Source organism: Balaenoptera musculus, chromosome 16, assembly GCF_009873245.2.
Source record: "Balaenoptera musculus isolate JJ_BM4_2016_0621 chromosome 16, mBalMus1.pri.v3, whole genome shotgun sequence".
Classification (NCBI taxonomy): Eukaryota; Metazoa; Chordata; class Mammalia; order Artiodactyla; family Balaenopteridae; genus Balaenoptera; species Balaenoptera musculus.
The window spans coordinates 27,575,347-27,596,429 of record NC_045800.1 but is presented as its reverse complement, the minus strand read 5'-3'; the positions used below and the strand labels follow the sequence as shown (position 1 = coordinate 27,596,429).

General features: G+C 48.6%; 1 long non-coding RNA gene across 1 annotated transcript in view; it reads left to right on the top strand.

Annotated features, from left to right (window-relative positions):
* LOC118882285 overlaps positions 1–21,083 on the top strand; it is a 31,247-nt gene extending 10,164 nt beyond the window's left edge. The window contains exons 3-4 of the long non-coding RNA XR_005016741.1: positions 1,269–1,416; positions 20,992–21,083. This is a non-coding gene — a long non-coding RNA (uncharacterized LOC118882285). The remainder of the gene's footprint in view (positions 1–1,268; positions 1,417–20,991) is intronic.

The following is a 21,083-nucleotide window of genomic DNA, read 5'->3' as shown; positions in this document are numbered from 1 at the left end:
GGAGTCTGGGCTCACCTACCCCCTCCCCACCAGCCCCGGCTCTGCGCTGGAGGAGTCACAGGTCCCACCCCTTCACCAATCAGTAGGGATGGGCTGCTCAATAGGCAGCGGCAGGCCACAGGTGGGGCGCAAGCACAGCAGGGATCCCTGAACGAAATTTAAAATTAAAGAAAAATTTTTCAAGAAATGTGAGATGTCAAGAAAGCGTCTAAGCAGTCATCACGGGAAAAATTAAAACTTCCTGACATTAGTTGTCCAGTTTAGCACTGAATTTTATACATTGGGGGTGGGGTGGGGTGGAGTCAGTTGGAGAATCCGCCAAGGTTTCCGGCCTCTGAAGGTCTAGCCCAGCCCGCCCTCCAGGGCTAGCCTAGCTCTGGGCCGGCTTGGAGGGTGGAAGATGGTGGGAACTACTCGTTGCCCCCATCCCCAGGCTCTCGCGCCCGCTCTCCCCCCACCTTCCGTCAGGCCTCTGTCTGAGCCCAGGCCCTGGTCCTGCCCGAGCTGCCACTCCCTCCTCCGCAGCTCCGCGCGGCTCCACCCCGGGCTCCATCGCCTGCTCCAGCGCTTGCTCAGGCGTCAGCTCGCGTTCCGGCTCCGGTTCCCACTCCCGGCACAGCTTGCTCAGCTTGCTCGGGGCGTCTCCCTACTGAAGAATAATGTTGCATGAAGCAGCCGCCACCATCTTGAACTGGCAGTGAACTTTGCTTTCTACATATAAATACAGATAGCAATCACACCCCAATCAGCGCGGAGGCTTCAGGGCATCATCTCAGCGACTCTAACTTTCCCATTACGATAATGTGATTTTCACTCAGTCTATAATATCACCAGCCATGAATAAAGCAACTGGCTCTTTCTGTCTCTCTCCTCCCTCCCCTCTTTTACTGCCTCTCTCCCACCCTCCTTGGTCTCTTTTCTTTTCCTCACTCCCTCCTCTTCTGTCTCTCTCTGCAACCCCTCCTGGTGTCAGCCTCCATCTCTATCTCTGCATCTCTGAGCATCTCAGCCTTCCTCTCCCAGTCTTTCTCCCTCCCTCCTCCTCTGGGACTCACCTTCCCTAAATACTGAAGACAGGGATTTGCAGTGCTCCGAGGGCTCAGTTAAGTTCTGTTCCCCAGCTCTGCCCTCATCTGCCTTTGCCTGAAGGTGAGAAACTCTGTGGGGTTGGAGGTGGCGGGGTGGCCTGCAAGGCTTTGGGGAGGTGAAGAGATGGGGAGGGGAGGCCAGGAGTTGGCTGTTTGCCTCCCCTCTTTCTCTTTCCTTAGGTAACAGGATGGCTCTCTGCAAGGATTCCCATCAGGAACTTAAGGATCCAGCAAGGAGAGCTGAAAACTGCCTTCTTAGGAGAGGTCCTGGAGGTTTTCTGGATATTGGAGGCCCCAAACCCAATCAGATTCCAAGTGCCAGACTACTGTGAGTAGATACAGCTGGTGAGAGGGTGCTCTGGAGAGGCCTGGGGAAAAGGAGGAGCTGGCCCAACCTTCTAGGGCTACTTCTGAGTACACTGGGTTGTGAACTTGGCAGAGCTATCCAGGCTGGAGCTGCCTTTGCCAGGACATGGCTTAAAAGTCCACTGACAGCCTATATCAAGGCGTCAGCCCCTGTGTCAGAGCTCCTGGAAAGGCCTTCTCTTGCCTTCGTGGATATTCTCTAAGATGGTGGTGGTCCTGGTGGAGAGACTGTCTGTGCTGGTTGTTCATTTATCCATCCCCCTGGGTTTGTATTCCAGTTCTTTCACCTACTAGCTTTGAGGCTGTGGACAATGCTCTTAACTTCTCTAAGCTTCAGTGACCTCATCTATAAAATGGGAATAATAATAGTACCTATCTAGTGAACAAAATAATGTATAGAAAGTGCTTAACACCGTGTTTGGCACATTGTTCAATAAATGTTAGCTATTATTATTACTATCAGCAAATATTGAATAATCACCTGCCATATATATTAAGCAGTACACCATGGAGATTATGGGCCTGGGTTTTTGGAGTCATATTGAGTTTGGGTCCTAGCTTAGCCACCTTTCCAAGGCTTAATGACCTTGGAAAAGTCACTTAGCCTCTCTGAGACTCAGTTTCCTCATCTGTAACAGCAATAATAATTGTCCTTACTTATAGTGTTGTTGTGAGGGTTACTCAGGCTAAGATAGTGCTGGCACAGTGCTGACATATGGCAAGGGCTCTAGAAATATTATCAATTAAGGGTCAGGCACGGCAGATCCAGCCATGAATGAAGCAAACACTGCCCTGGGTGTCCTGGGGTTATTCCCTGGGCTCTGACTTTTTCTATTGTTCTGGACCATTGATGGCCTTGACCTTTCACTTCTGTCTAGGATGAGGGCTTGCTTTAATTTCTCTGGCTGTAAAACGTGGGCTTGCACCTTTTCAGCTGCCTACCTAGCTGAAAAGGGGTGGAACTAGGATTCCTGCTTAGCCCCTTTCCTGGGTAAGAGTGGTGAGAGAAGCTGGCTTTTGAATGCGCTGTCTTAGGCAAGGGTGACAGTGTCCAGAAGGCGACTCTCGAATGTGCTCCCTAAGACAGGGGTGACAAATTAGAATCAGACATCTGCATTCTGTCCATTGCTGTGTTTCTAAGTGCTTATGGGTTGGTCTGTTTGTTTGCTTGCTTGCTTTTAGTTTTTCTTGGTTTCTCTCTGAGGATTCCTTTGGAGGTTTTCCCAACCTAATCTCAGATGAAAGAAGGGAAAGAAGACTCTGCTCACCTCAGTTGGGCCATGAAGGCCAGACAATCAGAGCTTCCAGCTCTGGGGCCTGGAGAGGCAGACCCAGAGGAGGAACCTAGGGGCACAGTTTCTGGCCAGTGGTTTATTTGGGTCTCTTTGCTCATACCTAGCCTCTCTGCTTGGCTCCGGGAGAAAGGAAGCTACCCTTCAAAATCCAGAGCCATCAGCCAAAGCACTCTTAACTAAGTGCTTTAGCCAGGGGAACTTAGAGTCTGCTCTCCTCCCTCCTCACCCCTCTTCTCAAAGGCAAATAAGACATGGTCCAATTCTTCCAGATGTCACAGTCCAGTGGGGGAGTCTGGCATGAAAACAAAGAAGTAAAATAGAGTGAGAGACAACGTAATAGAGACAATTACAGGGTGCAGTGAAGACAAACAAACAGTGGTCAGTTCAACCTGAGGTAACGTTCAGGTAACATTTCCTAGAGGAACTGGTGCTTCAGCTAATTTGTAAATGTGGGCAAAATGGGAGGGGGAAGAGCAGGAAGGGCATGTAAGGTGGGCATGCAAAAGCCTTGAGGCATCAAACAGCCTGGCACATTTGGAGAACTGCTGTACAGAAGGTGGGGTAGAGAGGTCACTTTGGGGGAGGCCAGGGGAAGGGGACAGATAGTAAAGGGCCCATGCGAAGTTGTGCTTTTATCCGGAAGGGCATTAACAGTGGAATGATTTGCATTTCAGAAAGATAGCTCTGAGGCTGATGAAGAGAAGGGGAGAAGGATGCAGCCAAAAACGCTGGAGGCTGGGAGGCCAGTGAGGAGACTCTTAACAATTGTGCAGGCAAGAGACAAAGAGGACCTGAGCTCTGACAGTGGTGGTGGGGGTCCTGAGGAGTGAGACTGGGGAGAGCCTTACAAGGCAACTGACAGGATTTTGTACCTGGTTGGATGAGGGAGGTGATGAGGGAGAGGATTCCTGGATGACCGCCTTGGGTGAACGGTTGGAAGTGACAGAGATGGGGAACAGAAGGAGTGGAATGGGTTTGGGGAGAGTGCAGAATACTGAGTTCTGATTGGGACTTGTACTTGGGAGACCTAGAGTACATCTCAGTAAAGATACCCAGGAGGTTAAGAGACTATTAAGAACAATTTTACCTCCATGCATATGGAAACTAGGATGTCTAGTAGGGAGTTGGAACTATGTGTGTGGGATTCAAGAGAGAAGTCTTGTCAGGGTATATGGATTTGAGAGTCACCAGCATATGGATGGTAATTACGGCCATGGGAAGGAGGTCAATTACTTGGGAAAGACACATGAGGAGAGGGACTTCCCTGGTGGTCCAGTGGTTAAAAATCCACCTTCTAATGCAGGGGACGTGGGTTCGATCCCTGGCTGGGGAACTAAGATCCCACATGCTGCGGGGCAACTAAGCCCATGCGCTGCAACTCCTGAGCCCGCACGATCTGCTGCAACTAGAGAGAAGCCTGTGCGCCACAACGAAGAGCCCGCACGCGGCAGCTAAGACCCAATGCAGCCAAATTAATTAATTAGTTAGTTAATTTTTTTAAAAAGCTGTGATGTTAAACAATTGCAGGTGATTATTAAAAAAAAGAAAGAAAGACACGTGAGGAGAGAAGAAGGCCAAGAATAGAGTCCTAGGGAGTATCTACACTTAGAGGAGTGGTTTTCAGCCTTGGCAGCACATTTCGATGAGCCAGGGAACTTGAAAAACACTAGTGTCTGAGCCCCACCCCAGACCAACTAGATCTGAATCTCTGGGAATGAGCTGTAAAAGTTCCTCAGGTGATTCTAAAATGAAGTTGGGGCTGAGAACCAATGACTCAGAGGGAGGGCAGAGGAACAGGGCTAGCAAAGAAGGCCGAGAAGGAATGTTCAGGAAGATAGGAAGAATTTCAAGGAGGGAGAGTTCCAAAGCATCAAATGATGCAGAATAGCAACGATTGAACCCTACCCAGCACTTATGCTATGTTGGGGACTTTACATGAACTCACTGAATCCTCCCAGAGACTCGATGAGGCAGGTCCTATTATTATCACTGCCATTTTAAAGATAAGTAAACCGAGGCACAGGGGTATTAAGTACTTGCCCAAAGTCACATAACTAGCAACCAGAAACCAGGATTCAAGCCCAGGCAGGTGACTACCTGAGTCTGCGCTCCTAACTGCTCTGCTAGACCACCTCTTTCGCAGAGGGCTGAGTGAGGTGAGCACTGCCCGTGACTTTAGCAGTTAGCTGGTCCGTACAGCCTTCAAAGGGGGCCAGCTGTTCTCTTCTCTCTTCCCTTCTTTCTGTCTCTTTCCCTTTTTCCTCTCGCCCTTTGTTACTAAGGCAGCTGCCCCTCACCTCTCTGGCTTTCCTCTGGCTGATGGGTCAGGTGGAGCTGGTTCTCCTCCCTCTTGGTAAGACCACATGTTCTGCCCCTTACCGGGTGGCCACAACTGTGAGGCCAGTAGCCTCTTCATTCATCAGGCTGAGCTGAGCATCCTTTTAAGTCTCCACAGTCTGGAAGGCGGTGGGGAGTTGGGGTGATGCAGAAGAAATAGAGGCTCTGATCATCCTGGGAAGTAAGTCTTCCCGGGAAGTTGATGCCAAGATAGACCCTGAGGAGGAAAGAGACTGGAATTCACGTTCACATGGAGGGGATGTGAGCCTAATCAGACACCTGGGATGCCCCTGTGCGCAGCTCCTGCCTGACTTCACCAGGCCCGGAAGCAGTGGTTCTCAACCAGTCTGCACGTTAGAATTTAAAAACATACCACAAGGACCACCTTCAGAACAACTGGATCAGAATCTCCGGGGGTAGGGCTCAGGCATTGATGGGTTTTAAAAGCTCCCCAGGGGATTTTAAAGTAGCCAGAGTTGAGAAACACAACCTCAAGAAAAGAGGTCTGGATAAGTATAAAAAGACTCTGCTTCTAACCTTCACTTTATCATTTCCTAGCTGGTGGGCTTGGGCAGCCCATCGGACCTCTTTGAGCAGCCCATCGAACTTCTTTGAGCCTCAGTTTTCTTATATCTGTAAACTGGGGATAGTAACCTCGACCCTGCCTACTTTATACAAGTTGTTATGATGCTCAGGTAGACTGTTAAATGTGGTGTATTTTGTTTATTATATAGGGCACTATATAAAAGTGAGGTGGAATTAACCTATACAGACACTAAAATACAAATAAGCACACAAGGGACTTCCCTGGTGGCACAGTGGTTAAGAATCCGCCTGCCAACGCAGGGGACATGGGTTCGAGCCCTGGTCCGGGAAGATCCTACATGCCGCGGAGCAACTAAGCCCGTGTGCCACAACCACTGAAGCCCGCGCGCCTAGAGCCCGTACTCCGCAACAAGAGAAGCCACCCCAATAAGCCCGCACACCACAACGAAGAGTAGCCCCCGCTCACTGCAACTAGAGAAAGCCCACACGCAGCAATGAAGACCCAATGCAGCCATAAATAAATAAATTCATAATAAACAAAAACAATGGGTATCCCTGGTGGCGCCCGCCAATGTAGGGGACACGGGTTCAAGCCCTGGTGCAGGAAGATCCCACATGCCGCGGAGCAACTAAGCCCATGCGCCACAACTACTGAGCCTGCGCTCTAGAACCCGCGAGCCACAACTACTGAAGCCCGCGCGCCTAGAGCCCGTGCTCCGCAACAAGAGAAGCCACCGCAATGAGAAGCCCACGCACCGCGACGAAGAGTAGACCCCACTCGCCGCAACTAGAGCAAGCCTGCACGCAGCAACGAAGACCCAACGCAGCCAAAAATAATAAATAACTAAAAATAAATAAATTTATTTTGAAAAACCCAAAAACAAAAACAAATAAGCACATGTGTTCACTTGGCACAGTAGGTGCACTTGAGTGAGTACACACACACACACAAACACACACACACCCACACACACACACACACACACACAAGACCAGACACTGCTGGCTGGGTTCTGAAAGCAGAGCTGTGGTTCTCTAGACTTGGCCTTTTATGTTTTTAGCCTTCAGAATATGCCATTAAAATATGGAGAGATGATCTGTGTGTGTGTGTGTGTGTGTGTGTGCGCGCGTGTGTATGAGTGTATGTGTTTAAATGATTGCTAAAGTGTGGCATCATTTGAGTCCGCCTGTCAGCCTATCAGAAACGTCATCTATAACCTTCACTGTTTGCAGTTTAATCTCCCCTGCCTCCCTGAGGGCCCAGTTCTGACATTTTAAACCCCATAAATGACAGTAGTGCTCTTAGCGATTTTGAAAAAAGCCAAGCATTTGGAAAAAACACACATAGACACATACCCCTAAATTCCCCTTCCCTGAACACATGCTCACTCATGCTCATAAGTGGAATCACACACCTGCTCACACCCTTGTACTGGCCAATTTAGAAGTCACAGATATTGGCCAACGTAAGTGCACACGCGTGATGGCAGGACACACATGTATGAAGGCCCAGCCGTGCATCTGGTGCCTGTGTATACGCTCCAGTAGACACACAGCAGACACACCTTTCTGCTCCCATCCTCAAGTCCCATCTATTCCTCTGCTCCTTGGCCTTGAAAGAGAATGGAAGAATCCAAGGTCCTTGGAAGGCTGGTGCTGGGAGCAGTGGGGTGACATGGGAGACTGAGGGGCCCCAAGTCTTGGTTTAGTGTTAGGCAAGGATGTACGTTAACAGGCTCAAGGTCTCCACTCTTGGAAAGCCGATGGGTAGAGGGGATAAAAAGCAAATTGTACCCCGCCCTACCAGCAACCAGATAGCTCACCACATTTGGGGAACTGGAATGAAAAAAGAAAACCCAGAGAGGCATATTAAAGTGTTGAGCATGTGAGTATAGAGGGACGTGGTGTAAGATGTTGACAGTGAGCTCCATAAGGCAGGGCCCTGTCAGCTCCTGGCTGTATCCCTAGGGTTTACAACACATCAGAGGCTCATCAGTACTTGTTGAATGAATGATTGAAAGAATGTGTAAGCTCTAGAGTGAGTAAGTAGTAAGGGGAATGTGTGTGTCCGTGTGTGTGTGTTGTGTGTGTGTGTGTGTGAGAGAGAGAGAGAGAGAGATGGAGATGGGGATGGGAGATTGGATAGTTAAGGACAGTTTCTTAGAAGAGATGACTTCTGATCTAAGACTGAAATAGATGGGCCCACATCATATCTGATATCCATTTATTCCAGGGTAAGTGGCTGGCTTTTCTTGCTCTGGACTATCTCTGACTTTGCAGCAAGATCTCCCTACTCAAAGACAAGACAGACTTTTCTCCTTATATAAATGTACCAGCAGAGGATAGGGACTCTGGGCAGCCCTGCTTGATTCTGAGGGGCTCTGTGGATTCTTCGTGGCAGGGCTTGCTCTTATGGCTCTCCCTCCCACCACCTCAAGTCATCATGCACTTTAAGAAACTTGTTTCCATGGCAACCAATTAGTGTCAGAAAATGAGGTCTGTGACATCAGGATGGGAGTGGGGTGAGAAACCTCCATCTCCCATATCCCTGGCTCACTGCTCAGTGTCTGCAGCCTTGTGGGAGGCCTCAGGGAAAGCTCCAGAAGAGATGCAGGACGTTGCACTCCTGAGGTGCACAGATTCTGGGTCAGGCAGGGCCCAGGAATAGGGACTGGGTTGGAGATCTGATTCACCTGGCAGTGTCCCTACCTGCCATTCCACTCCGAAACGCTGACAAGGCTGTGGGCCCAGTAGTGAGACTGTGGGAATACTTAGAAGGGTAACAATAATCTGGGACCATTGCCTGTTCCCTAAGAGAGAGGGATCCCGGGCTTTCTTTATTTTGGGGGCTGTAAACACGGCCCAGAAGGAAGGAAGTCTTAGCTCTAGGAGAGGAGACCCTGCCCTTAGGCCTCACTTAAGACCTGTTGCCACCCACTAGGGATGGATGCTTTGGTCTACAGGAGGAAAGTACGCGCTTTAAATAAAGAGTAGGAAGCGCAACTAGAAAGGCATCTGGAGAATGTAGGAGAGAGAATCCAATGGGCACTTAGCTCACTGATTCTCGGTGCAGAGAATGAGATGTGGGTAACAGAACTTCACCAATTTGAACCCCTAGATCCTTAGGACCACAGCTAGCTTTCTGAGGGAGTCTGGCCAATTTGGGAAGGTCATTCTGATCAGAAGATAAAAGGAAGAATGCAAAGGACCTTGTCCTTAGGAGAAAAAAGAAGTCTGGGTGTTCATTTACGGGACTTCCTGGCCAAAGTATGTGAACCTCATCACACCGGCTGGGCAGGCTCTGCTGTGAAGATGATGAAGAGGACAATGATGATGATGAAGGTAAACAGCAGCAGCTGTGTTTCTCATGGCACTTTACAAAACACTTTCGTCCTTGTAGTAGCCCAGTCAGTAGGTAGGCAGGAATTGAATTGCCTGCAGGTTGGGTCTGGAAGCAGACTCTAGGGTGGAGATTACTGTGCGGGAGCTTCACTGGGGAGTGCCCTTGGGATCATCACAAGTGCAAGGGATGGAACTGGAAAGAAGCAGGACTGAACAGAAGGAGAAGTTGAGCTGTGCTGCAGTCTCAAAAAAGGTCTTAGTGGACCACAAGGAGGGCTCTGAGGCTGGAATGGCCCTTCAGGACTGTCCCAAGTCGGGGAGAGGGGGCTGGGCCTCCATATGCTGGGGATGACCAGGCATTGGATGCAGGCTGCCCAGGGGAAGGGCATGACCTTAAGTGAGGCAGCTCCCTTTCTACAGAGACAACTCCAAGGAAAGCTGCCAAGCCAGGGCAGCGCCTGGAGACCGTCCTTGAGTACTGAGGGAAGCAGGGTATTGCAGCGCGGCCTCCACAACAGCAGTTACCACTTTCCTTTTGAAGATGAGGGGACTGAAGTTCAGATAGATGCAATGACCTGCCTCGTCATCCAGCTATCGTACAGGTAGGGCTGGAGTTTAGTTTCAGCATCGAAGGCTTAAGCCTTGGCTTCATGGAGAAGGGATTTCAGTGTAAAACTCTTCAGTGTGACTGCATGAGTAATTCATTAAGGGAACCCTCTCGCTGGGCTCCATGGAGAACAGGCCACTGGAGCTGAGGGTGCCCGGGGTGGGAGGCCGCAGGGAAAGCTCCGTGTGCTGTACCCAGGCAGACAGAGTCAGGGTGCAGCGACCCTGTGCCAGGCCTCCTGAGAGCCTGCTCAGCTCTGCCGAGGTCCAGGGAGCCTCCTCCCCCTCTGGAAAGGGGAGACTGTGGCTTTAATCCTTCCCGGCACAGAGGCCACAGAGCTGGCTGGTCTGGGCCGTAAGAGAAACTTTCAGGGGTCCAGCCAATGGTCAACCTCCCTGGCCAGCCCCAGGGGCCACCAGCTGCCTCAGGAAGGCCTGGCAGAAGACCTTTGTTTGCTGAGGGATTGACAGACTTGAGGGAAGGAGTGGGCAAGGCGACAGAAGGTGAGAGATACCAAGGCGGAGGCCAAGAGAACAGAGAGGCGGCTGATGCTCTCAGAACTGGCCACCCCACAGAAACAAGCTGAAGGAAGGCAGTCCCTCGGCTGGGCCATCTATGCCCTGTGGAGGATTCTGGAAGTCTCTGAAGAGTGTTATGAATACGTGCGGTAGGGTGGGGGTGGGGCCGTGACAGGATCAGGTGAGCGTGGGAAATGGAAGTCCACCTGCACGTTGGAATTGCTGGGTCCGCAGGCTGGGAGTGACAACGGTTCTTGCTCTTGTTTCTTACAAGTGTCCCTGGCTGGGAGGCGGGAAAGAGCCTTGAGCCACTAAGGGGGAAAGACCCAGAGATGCAAGAGGCAAAGGGACAGGAACCTGATGGCAGCTTGGGAGGCTCTGCCAGGGAGACTCACAAGGATCTACCAACCTCTACCCAGTTGCCCTTTTGCCCTGAGGGCCATGGACATGTGCCCCAGGGACCCGGTCCTTCTTGCTCTTTTCTGGGAGGCAAGAGTGAGTGGCCACAGCTTCTGTCCAGGAGACTCTGATCAGAAAGGGATTGTTGAATATTTTTTTTTAACTCTGTCACCTTGCCCTTCCCCCATACATTTCCCTTCATGACCTTGTGACTCCTCCATTAGGTCTCCTTTCTTCTTGCTTCAAGAAAAAGCCAAGCGTGAGGGCTGGGGGCCAGGGAGGGAGGCGAGGCGGCAGAGAGGCTGAGCCAATCGCGGGTCTGCAAGGTGCAAAGCAATCAGCGGAGCCGCTGGTGAGCGGGTCACTCAGTAGTGTGCACATCAGGGTGAAATCCTTTCAGCTCTTCGCCAAACCCCTAGTGAAAGACAATCAGGCTCGCTGTCACCGAGCTAATTCTGTCTATATAAAAGCAGTAATGAAATTCACGGCAGGATTACCCTCTCCATCCAATGGGCCAGCGTCACGGTGACATATCTCTCTTATTGCCCGAATGTAACACACCATCTAATTTACGTCGTGTAGCGAGCAGGAATGAAATGTTCATAAAGAATTGCTGCATCTCGTCACCTTAACTGCGGCCCGGGGCTCTGAGGCATCTGTCAGGGAGAGGAGCAGGAGGAGGGAGGGCGGGTGGGGCCCAGGGAGCAGCAGCCGGGGGCAGGGGTTCTGGGGGTGGTTGTTTCTCAGTACGGTGAAGTGGAGGCAGAGGGAGATGGGGGCTGGGGCAGGGTAGGGAGAAGAGTGGGAAAGGGGGCCACGGAGGGCTTTGGGGAGGCAGGGATAAATAAGGGTAGGATGGAGTGGTCTGTAGGGAGTGATTGGAAGTCTGTGTAAGTCTGAGGAGCCAGAGAGTCTGAGAGTGTGTGTGTGTTTGGGTGAGTTTGGGAGGATAAATGAGTGCCTGGTTCATTGGGGAAATGACCCTCTAGGTGCCTCCCAGATACTGCGGGGCCCCTGGTGGTCTCTCTCATTCTCTGGAAGTGGAAATCCATCCACCTCTGAAGGCTATCAGAACCAAACTTTTGGGTTTGTGAGAAAGAAGACCTTTAATAGAGGTGAGCAAGGAGCAGACAGACACTAGGAGCAAGTTTACAAACCTAGGGGCATCTATGGCTCCTCCGGCTCCTCATCTGCCCCTCAGGACCTGACCATCAGCTAGCCCTTTCACCTCCACTCTAAAGTGTTCTACTCATCCATCCTTTTCTTTCTATCTCCACCACCGCAGTCCAAGGCCACTGCCATCTGTTGCCTACCTAACTCCACACCCCACTGACTGGTCTCCCCCTTGCCCTCTTGCCCCCTCAACTCAGCCAGGTGGTGATCGTCTCACTACTATCATCCCTCGACTTGAAACCCCGTCATGGTGTCCCCTTGCTCTTAGGACAAAGACGAGAACCCACGTCTCCAACTTCTTTGCCCTACACTCTCAGTCTCACGTTGTGCTCCAGCCATATTGGCCTTTTCCTGTTGCCTGAACGTGCCATGTTCTAACCAGCCACTGGGACTGTGCACAGGTTTCCTCTCCTTGGAAGACGCCTGTTGGCGGGAGCAGCACCAGCCCCGCATGGCTTTAACGCCCACTCTCACTTCTGATATCAGCTGAAGTGTTGCGGCCTGGAGGAAGCCTCCTGTGACTACCCACACTTCGTTACCTCGCTCTTTGATATGCTTTCCTATCGTCATTTACTTCCTTTACAACACAGACCACATATTGTAAGGAGATGTTTCCTTTTGTGACTATCTGATTACAGCCTGTATTTTCCCACTGGACTCCGAGCTCCATGAGGGCAGGGACCCTTATGTCTCCAACACCTGGTACAGTATTCAGGGACATTGTAGCCGCTCGATAAATATTTGTGGAATGAAGGAATGAGGGGCCTGCACAACCACTACAGGGCTAGAAACCCTGCTCCTTCCTTCTTCCATTCATTCAGCAAACATCTACTGAGTGCCTTCTGTGTGCCAGGCATCTACTGAGTGCCTTCTGTGTGCCAGGCATCTACTGAGTGCCTTCTGTGTGCCAGGCATCTACTGAGTGCCTTCTGTGTGCCAGGCACTGTCAGAGGCACTGTGGTCACAATGCTAAACAAGTGAAGACACAGTCCCTGCCCCTGAGGAGCTCACAGTCCAGGCAGGGGGACAGGCAAGCACCAAAAACAACCAGGGTACTAAACACGTCCTGTGCTGCTTTACTCCGGAGACGAGCCACATCCTGGGCCCACTGTCAGAGCCCCTACGAGGAGGGGCTGATCTTCTGGGGCTATACAAAATTCCCCTAGACACAGGTCAGACACCGTTGGGGGGAAAAACTAGCAAAAGAAAGCAACTATATTAAAGAGACATAATTGGATTTCTCTTACTAGTGCTAACAACAACAAGAAGCATTTATTGAGACTCAGCTATGTGCCAAGCACCTCACAACGACTGTGACTCCTATGGATTATTTTCCCTGGTTTATAGATGAGGAAACTGAAGCCAACTGAGTTATACAGCTTACCCCCAAAGGTCACACACCTGGCACACAGTTAATGCTTAATAAATATTTATTGAGTGAATGAATGAATGAGAAGCTTATAAGTAGTAGAAAGGGCAGGCATTAAACCTAGGCTTTCTGGCTCCAAAGCCCCTGGGCTTTCTATTATTCATTTCAGGTAACTATTTTTGGACTCTCAGGGGCTTCAGTATTAGAGAAATAACCTGAGGTTGGACTCTAGATCTATGCTTCCTTCTGACCCAGACCCTAGTCTGAACATCCATAGCCTTCCTGCAGATACACATGATACCTCAGATACCAGAGAAGATCAGACCTTAATCCCTTTGCGGAAACACCTATAACGTGAACCCTTTCCAATCCTGTCCTGTCTTTGTCCAACACCCCAGGCTTAGGTTAGCTTATCAAGAAACCTAGGAAGGGGGAGTTCCCTGGTGGCCTAGTGGTTAGGATTCAGGGCCCCAGGTTCAAGCCCTGGTTGGGGAACTGAGATCCCATAAGCTGCCCAGCGCAGCCAAAAAAAAAAAAAAAAGTCTAGGAAGGGATCTTTGTGGGAGATAGAACATCATTCTCATGTGTATATAATCAACCACATCTTATACTATGTCTCTTGTGCCTAAGCTATGTGGTCTTTTCTCATTGATTCAGACATATTACTCACCAGATGATCCATATCTATGTGGGACGTTGTGTGTGGACATGTGTTCATGTATGTATATATACACACGTATCAGTAAAGCCATCCTTTCATTAGCTCTCTCATACCCAGTGGTATCTATTCTCTGTGTATGGAGACACCTGAGTCTGTACCCTGAAGTTCCCTCCCCCACAGACATCTGGGGATATGTGTCCCTGAAGCTGTCTTTCCCTCTTGCTTCTACCCTCCACTCCTAAAAACTATACATGACCTTCCAGCTATTGCTGGGAGGACACAGAGTGGGATTATGTGCCATGTGCTTCCTCTTATTTTGAGGAAAGTTCTGCTCCCTGGCAGTGGGTAAATTTCTCTTTATCAAAGAGCTAATGCATGGATGTATCATCAAAGAGATAATATATGCCTGGCACACAGTAATCTCCTAATTCATGCTAGCTATTAACATTATTATAGCTCATTTGTCCTCCCTGACCAGAGGGCGTCCCTCCTTCTCCCCACAGCCCTCCTTGGGCTGGAAGTACAAGTAACCATATCCATTCCTGCCAGGGAGCTGTGTGAGGCTTGGTGCACTTACAAGGATCTCCTGGGGTGAGAGGCTCTGGGCCATTGTCATCTATATCTCTCAGTAGGTTAAAAATCTCACACACCCCTGGCAGGCAGGACTCCCTCATATTTTTTTAAAGTTTCCATAAAATAAGTCTCAGGAGTATCTTTAGATGTCGCATTCAAAACCTTAAACTTCTAAGACACAGATTATTTCCTAAACCCATCCTCTTGCAGCTGACATCTTTCCTCCTAGACTGGACCTGAGACCAGACCCACTGGCCAATGCCCACCAGAGAAGAGCAGTTGCAGTCATGACACCTGATAATCCTAACTCCTTTCCTTTGGCCCAGGCGGCCAATCCTTCCAGCTAGTGATCTGTTTTTTTTTTGTTTTTTTTTTTAATGAAAGCTTCTTCCTTTCTTTCTTTCTTTATTTTTGGCTGTGTTGGGTCTTAGTTTCTGTGCAAGGGCTTTCTCTAGTTGCAGCAAGCAGGGGCCACTCTTCATCGCGATGCGCGGGCCTCTCACTGTCGTGGCCTCTCTTGTTGCGGAGCACAAGCTCCAGACGCGCAGGCTCAGTAGTTGTGGCTCACGGGCCTAGTTGCTCCGCGGCATGTGGGATCTTCCCAGACCAGGGCTCGAACCCGTGTCCCCTGCATTGGCAGGCAGTTTCTCAACCACTGAGCCACCAGGGAAGCCCTAGTGATCTGTTTTGTGGCTCTGCCAGGAGCTGACATTCTAAACCAGGCCCACTTCTTCAGGTGAAGCAAGATATCATTCAAGTTGGGTACAGAGCATTCAGTAGCAGAAGCAGGGGAGGGTGGGAATGAGAGAGAGAACAGCTATTGAAAAGAATCAGGATTCTCTGGACAATATCAATCCTTAAATTGGCATCAGGCATTCTTTTCAGGGTCTGTGGAAACCCAGGGGTCTGTACCTAGAGGTGTATTAAGATAAAGATTTGTTTGATTGTTTTTGGACAGGCAAGAGGGGGAAGGAAGATTCTATGGAACAGATAAACTAGAGGAGGTTGGTGATGGATTGAAAATTGGAATTCAACCCTGTCAATGTGTTTATTTGATTTCTACCTTTTCCTCCCCCCTTTATTCCCACTCCTCTTCCCCTTCCCCCAGACTGACATAAATGAAACCCTGATGGCTATTTCAACTGCAACCTTTCATATCCAGGGAAGCCTGAGCTTCCCAGCTGCCGGCCAGCTCTGATCCTCTAAACCCAGAGAAACCAGCTGGTCAGAGTTCTCAGGGATGGCAGACCCCAAGTGCAAATTTGGCTTCTGCTACCAACAAACTCTGATCATGGCAGATCACTTAACTTCTCTGGGTATTGGCCTTAATATTAACTTCCTCCTCCCACCTCCACACACACCACCCCAGGTGAGAGTAAGAAGTATCCTGAATTTCATGAAAAATGATTCTAGAAATTCACCTTTCCATTTCCCAGTATAATCACCAGATCAGAATGTAATCCCCATGAGGATTAGCTTGATCTTGTGTGGGCCAGTCCTCTTCACTGTTGGCCTGGACAGCTGTTTAGTCGTCAGCCAGCAGGAGAGAGTGCGAGTGGGTGGGTGCAGCTCAGCCCTGCTGCTGAGTGCACAACCCGTTATGATAACAGCAAAGATAATTTTCCAGCTTCCTTGCTTGTCTGAGGGCTTTGTGTGTACCTCCAGATACCACATGGTTTAAAACTGTGTCAGCCCAGGGAATTCCCTGGTGGTCCAGTGCTTAGGACTCTGCACTTTCACTGCTGAGGGCCTGGGTTCAATCCCTGGTCAGGGAATCCCACAAGCCACGTGGCACAGCCAAAAAATAAAGATAAAACCGTGTCGGCTCAAAGCAACAACCAGCATCCAACCTGCTTAGAGTTCAGTATGATGGCGAAGGGATGTCTAGCATGTAGATAAAACTCAAAGGCCCTCAAAATGGAGACTAATTGATGACTTGAAGAAAAAGGCATAAATTCCTGTTAAGTATGGCTCAACTCCCTTGCTCTCCAGGTCCTCCCAAAGCCAGAAACTTGGTTTTGGTGGTCATTACCTGCTCAGTGTCATTAAATTCTCTGGTAATCTCCAGGGATATGTAATTATGCTATAGTTAGTGATTGTTCACTAAGTAAACCCTTGGTGTAGTTACCATGTAAGTCAACGGTATTTACAGGGTATTATTTCTGCCTGTAACTCAAAGCCTTACCGAAACGAATTGGAATTGCCTTCTGGAGGCCGTTGTTATAAATTACAGACCCAACATCTGTCCACATCTGCAATGTCTAGACAGCCTGTCTCAGCTACGAGAGAGGGGAGAGATGAACGAGGAAAAGCAAGGGAGACATGAGGAGTGGCAGAGGGAAATCTCAGATTCGCACAATTTTTCTCTGCAGAGGTTTACCCAGGTGATTCCTGTGCTGGCTTCTGAAATGGATCTGAATCTTCAGAAGCCTAACATCAAGCTCTGGAGGGTTCAGGATCTGACCATCACCCCTGAGTGGGTTGGCAATGCAGCCACTTCCTTTGGGCCACATCTCTGACCCGACAGGCTCTCAGGTCGCAGTGGGTCCTGGAAGTTACAAACACAGGGACTGATGACGTCCAGGTCAGGAGAGTTGCCTGCTTCTCCAAATTCCCTCCATCCCCTCACCTGCTCCTCCCTGACTCTCACCCCCACCTGGCTTAGCTTTTGGGGGGTGAGGCATTCATTTGCCTGCCTTTCCTGTGGTCCCTCTCCTGCACCCCCATAAGGAGCCTGCCCATCAGCTGAGTGATTGTATTTTTTTACAGTTCCTAGCACAAACCTTCTCATTTATATGTAAAGCAGCCATTAGTCATAGCTCCGTTCCCACACACTGCCTGATGTACAATCACATTTTGCAGCGGATGAATCTTTCCACACAGCTGCTCTGCTATGAATAATCCGTCTCCGGGCCCATAAATCAGAAAAAAATCATGCACCTCGTTCGCCTGATCCTTACACAAAGTCATATATTTTACATGAGGACGAGCTAAATATTCATGAGTCTTAAAGGCTTTTTCATAGGCACTTGTTGGGGTTGTTTTCTACTCTTGGGGGGATACCAAGGTTGTATTCAGGAGAACCAGGTATTTTAGAGAAGAGAGAAGAGGAGGGGAAGGAGAGGGAGAATCTCTGTGTTTGAGTGTGTATGTGTGTGTGTGTGTGTGTGAGAGAGAGAGAGAGAGAGAGATTGAGATTCCAAGCTTATCTCTTAGTCTAGGAGTCATGCGGGACAAAGGATGCTCATGTGAGGTCTTAAAAACATGATATATACTTGTTCACCTGAGCTTCTATCCTGCTCAGAGCCATGAATATTGCCTCCCTGACCTTCAAGTTCATTTCATAACCTTTGCCCTCTGACCTGTGCAGCAATGACTTTGGCCCTTCTCGGTGTAGGGAGGTGCCTGGGAGCCCCACCCTGATTTGATAAAAGCAGAATTCAGGGTGAGGGAGGAGAGACGTGGGAAATGAGCAGATACAAAGAAAACCATTCTGATGCTAACAAAGCCTCTGGACCCACACACAACTTCAGGCCTCCAGAAGCTTCCTGGGGTTTTTGTTTATACCCCATTCTGGTTCCAGAGAGCATTTAAGGTGGCTTTCTTCAGCCTCTGCTTTATCTCCATCCCCTTGTCTATTTCCCTCCACTCACCCTCTTAGACCCCCAGGCCCTGATCCCTGCAGTCTGCTCAGAGGGCCCACATGCTCTGCCAGGATTACTCTCCCTGCACAACCCTTCAAACTCCTCCTCCTTTCTGAAATGCAAATTTTGACCCCTCCAAGAAGCCTCCTTCCACTCTACAGAGGAGAAGGAGTTACTTGCCTTGCCATGCAAGACCCGCTTGCTTTCCCTAGCTAAACCACTTATCACACCAACTCGTCTGCTGGCAGGTACTTTTTCATTTTATTCTGGCATTCGCTCAACATTTGTCTGTGTGTTCAGTGACGCTGTCTGTCTGACTCATTAATGCTGTGGTCTGCAGTGGAGATGATGATGTGTCCTCACTTCCCTTGGAAGGGTAGAAAATTCTTCATCCTGGATTTCACTGACTAGATGAAGCATATATTGCTATTTCTAGGTAGATTTCTTGGATTTAGCTTTAGATTAGGGAACATATATAAGCTCCTCAGACCCTTTCAGCCTTCAGCGGATGATGATGACTTGTGTTCCAGTAGCTGTCCTCAGATGAAGAACTGTCCCCAGACTGTAGTGGCACCTCTGTGGAGAAAATCACTTCTCTGTTTAATCACTTCCATGCCTCAGATGGGCAAACTGAGGCATAACCTTGGCAAACTACTTTCTCAAGACAAATCAAGAGGAGATGACAGGAAGTTGCAATTGCATGCTAGTTAACTTTTATGATTTTGACTCAGGGCATCAAGTTTTTTCCACCAACCCCCAGGGTGAAAGGCCAGGCATCAAAGCCTTTTCCCGTTTCTCCAAGTTCCACGGGTTTACCCTCTCCGCTACCCTTTGCTTCTCTGGCTCTCAACACACTCTTGCTAATGTTCAGAAAGAATTAAGTAAAAAACCTGCCAGAGAGGAGGAAAAAGTCCAAACTATCACAGATGGCCGACTCGCAAATTTAATTTAAAATCATTCTTTATTATCCAAAATATTAAAATTAAAGCTATAATGCCCAAAGGAAAACACAGATTAAAACCCCCTATGTTTCACAGCCACTTCCTCAGGGGTCCCCAAAACACTGAGTAAGAATGCTTTGAAAAGAAAGCAGGCATGCAGGAGCAAAGAGCCAGCTGTAGATCATTGAGCCAAACTCGGTGACTGACCCAATCAGCTTCCCTTAAAGCCAAACACCAACTGTTTCATATGCAATTAATGATTGCCCTGGCAAATGAAAGTGCATCAAGTCATCACAGGCATCATTGAATGAGAAGACACACAGCAGTCACAGGTAGCTCATCCCTGGCATCTACATAATGATATTACCAGGCTAATCTAGGCTCAGAGATTTAATTCTGCAAAACACCATGCACTAAATATTTATATTCATAAAAGGGCTAAGGTGGGGAAAAAGCCCACGTGCTGCCTCTAGGCTCCCCATTTGTTTAGAATATGCTGCTGGCTCATTTGCTGGGGTGTATGGTTGGGGTCAAGGGCATCAGTCATGTGTCAGTAGAATTCCAGTGTTTCTGGCCCCAACTTCACCCTTCGAAAAGGCTCATTGCTGGATTGGGTATTTAGAGGTACCCAAGAGAAGGCAAAGCAGAAAAGGAGGCCCCCTCATATATCAGCTGAAAAAGGGGCAGTAGAATGGATGAGAACGTCTGTTCTCCTTTCTCTGGTGCAAAAAAAAAAAAAAGTCCAGAGAAAGAGCAGAGACTGTTAGACTCATTCCTTACAAATTTCAAATTTTCAATTGCAGATATAGTTCCAATTCTTGGTACTACCACACTTGAACTGTAAAACTGAAGAAGAGAGTCTTTCCAAATAGTCATAAATAAACCAATGCTGATGGAAAGAACAAGTGTTTTCTTTGGCTTTTTGGATTTGTCTCCATTTCCTCTGCTGGAGCCTAATTCTGAACTATGGCCCTTATTCAGATGTTCTTTGCAGTGCGCTCCTGGGCCTGACACCTCCAGCATACAAGGCACAGGACCTAACGTGGCTTGGCCTCAGGGGTTGCCAGGATCATTTCTGGGTCCATCCTGGAGAGTCCTCCTCTCCTCTCCCCACTCCCATCTCAAACCCAATTCTTTTTTTTTTTAATTGAAATACAGTTGATTTACAATGTTGTGTTAATTACTGCTGTACAGCAAAGTGACTCAGTTATACATATATATATTCTTTGTTATATTCTTTTCCATTATGGTTTATGTTATTGAATATAGTTCCTGACCTTGTTGTTTAGCCATTCTATATATACCAGTTTGCATCTGCTAATCCCAAACTCCCAATCCATCCCTCTCCCACCCCTCTCCCCCTTGGCAACCACCAGTCTATTCTCAATGTCCGTGATTCTGTTTCTGTTTCATAGATAGGTTCATTTCTGTCATGTTTTAGATTCCACATATAAGTGATATCATATGGTATTTGTCTTTTTCTGACTTACTTCACTTAGTATGATAATCTCTAGTTGCATCCATGTTGCTGCACATAGCACTATTTTGTTCTTTTTTATGGCTGAGTAGTATTCCATGGTATATATGTACCACACCTTCTTTATCCATTCATCTGTCGATGGACATTTAGGTTGTTTCCATGTCTTGGCTCTTGTGAATAGTGCTGCTATGAACATAGGGATGCATGTATCTTTTTGAATTATAGTTTTGTCTGGATGTATGCCCAGGATTGGGGTTGCTGGATCATATGGTAATTTTATTTTTAGTTTTCTGAGGAAACTCCATACTGTTTTCCACAGTGGCTTCATCAACTTACATTCCCACCAAGAGTGTAGGAGGGTTCCCTTTTCTCCACACCCTCTTTAGCACTTGTTATTTGTAGACTTTTTAATGATGGCCATTCTGACTGGTGTGAGGTGGTACTTCATTGTAGTTTTGATTTGCATTTCTCTAATAATTAGCAACGTTGAGCATCTTTTCATGTGCCTATTGGCCATCTATATTTCTTCTTTGGAGAAATGTCTCTTTAGGTCTTCTGCCTATTTTTCGATTGTGTTGTTTGCTTTTTTGTTGTTGAGTTCAAACCCAGTTCTTTTAATCCAGCCCCCTCTGCCCTTCTCTCTCCTTGGCAGAAAATGCAGATGATGGAGCCTGTCGGTTCCCTGTGCACACCATGACTTGGAGCCTTCAGCAACTTTTCCAGTGTTCTGCATATTATAATCGA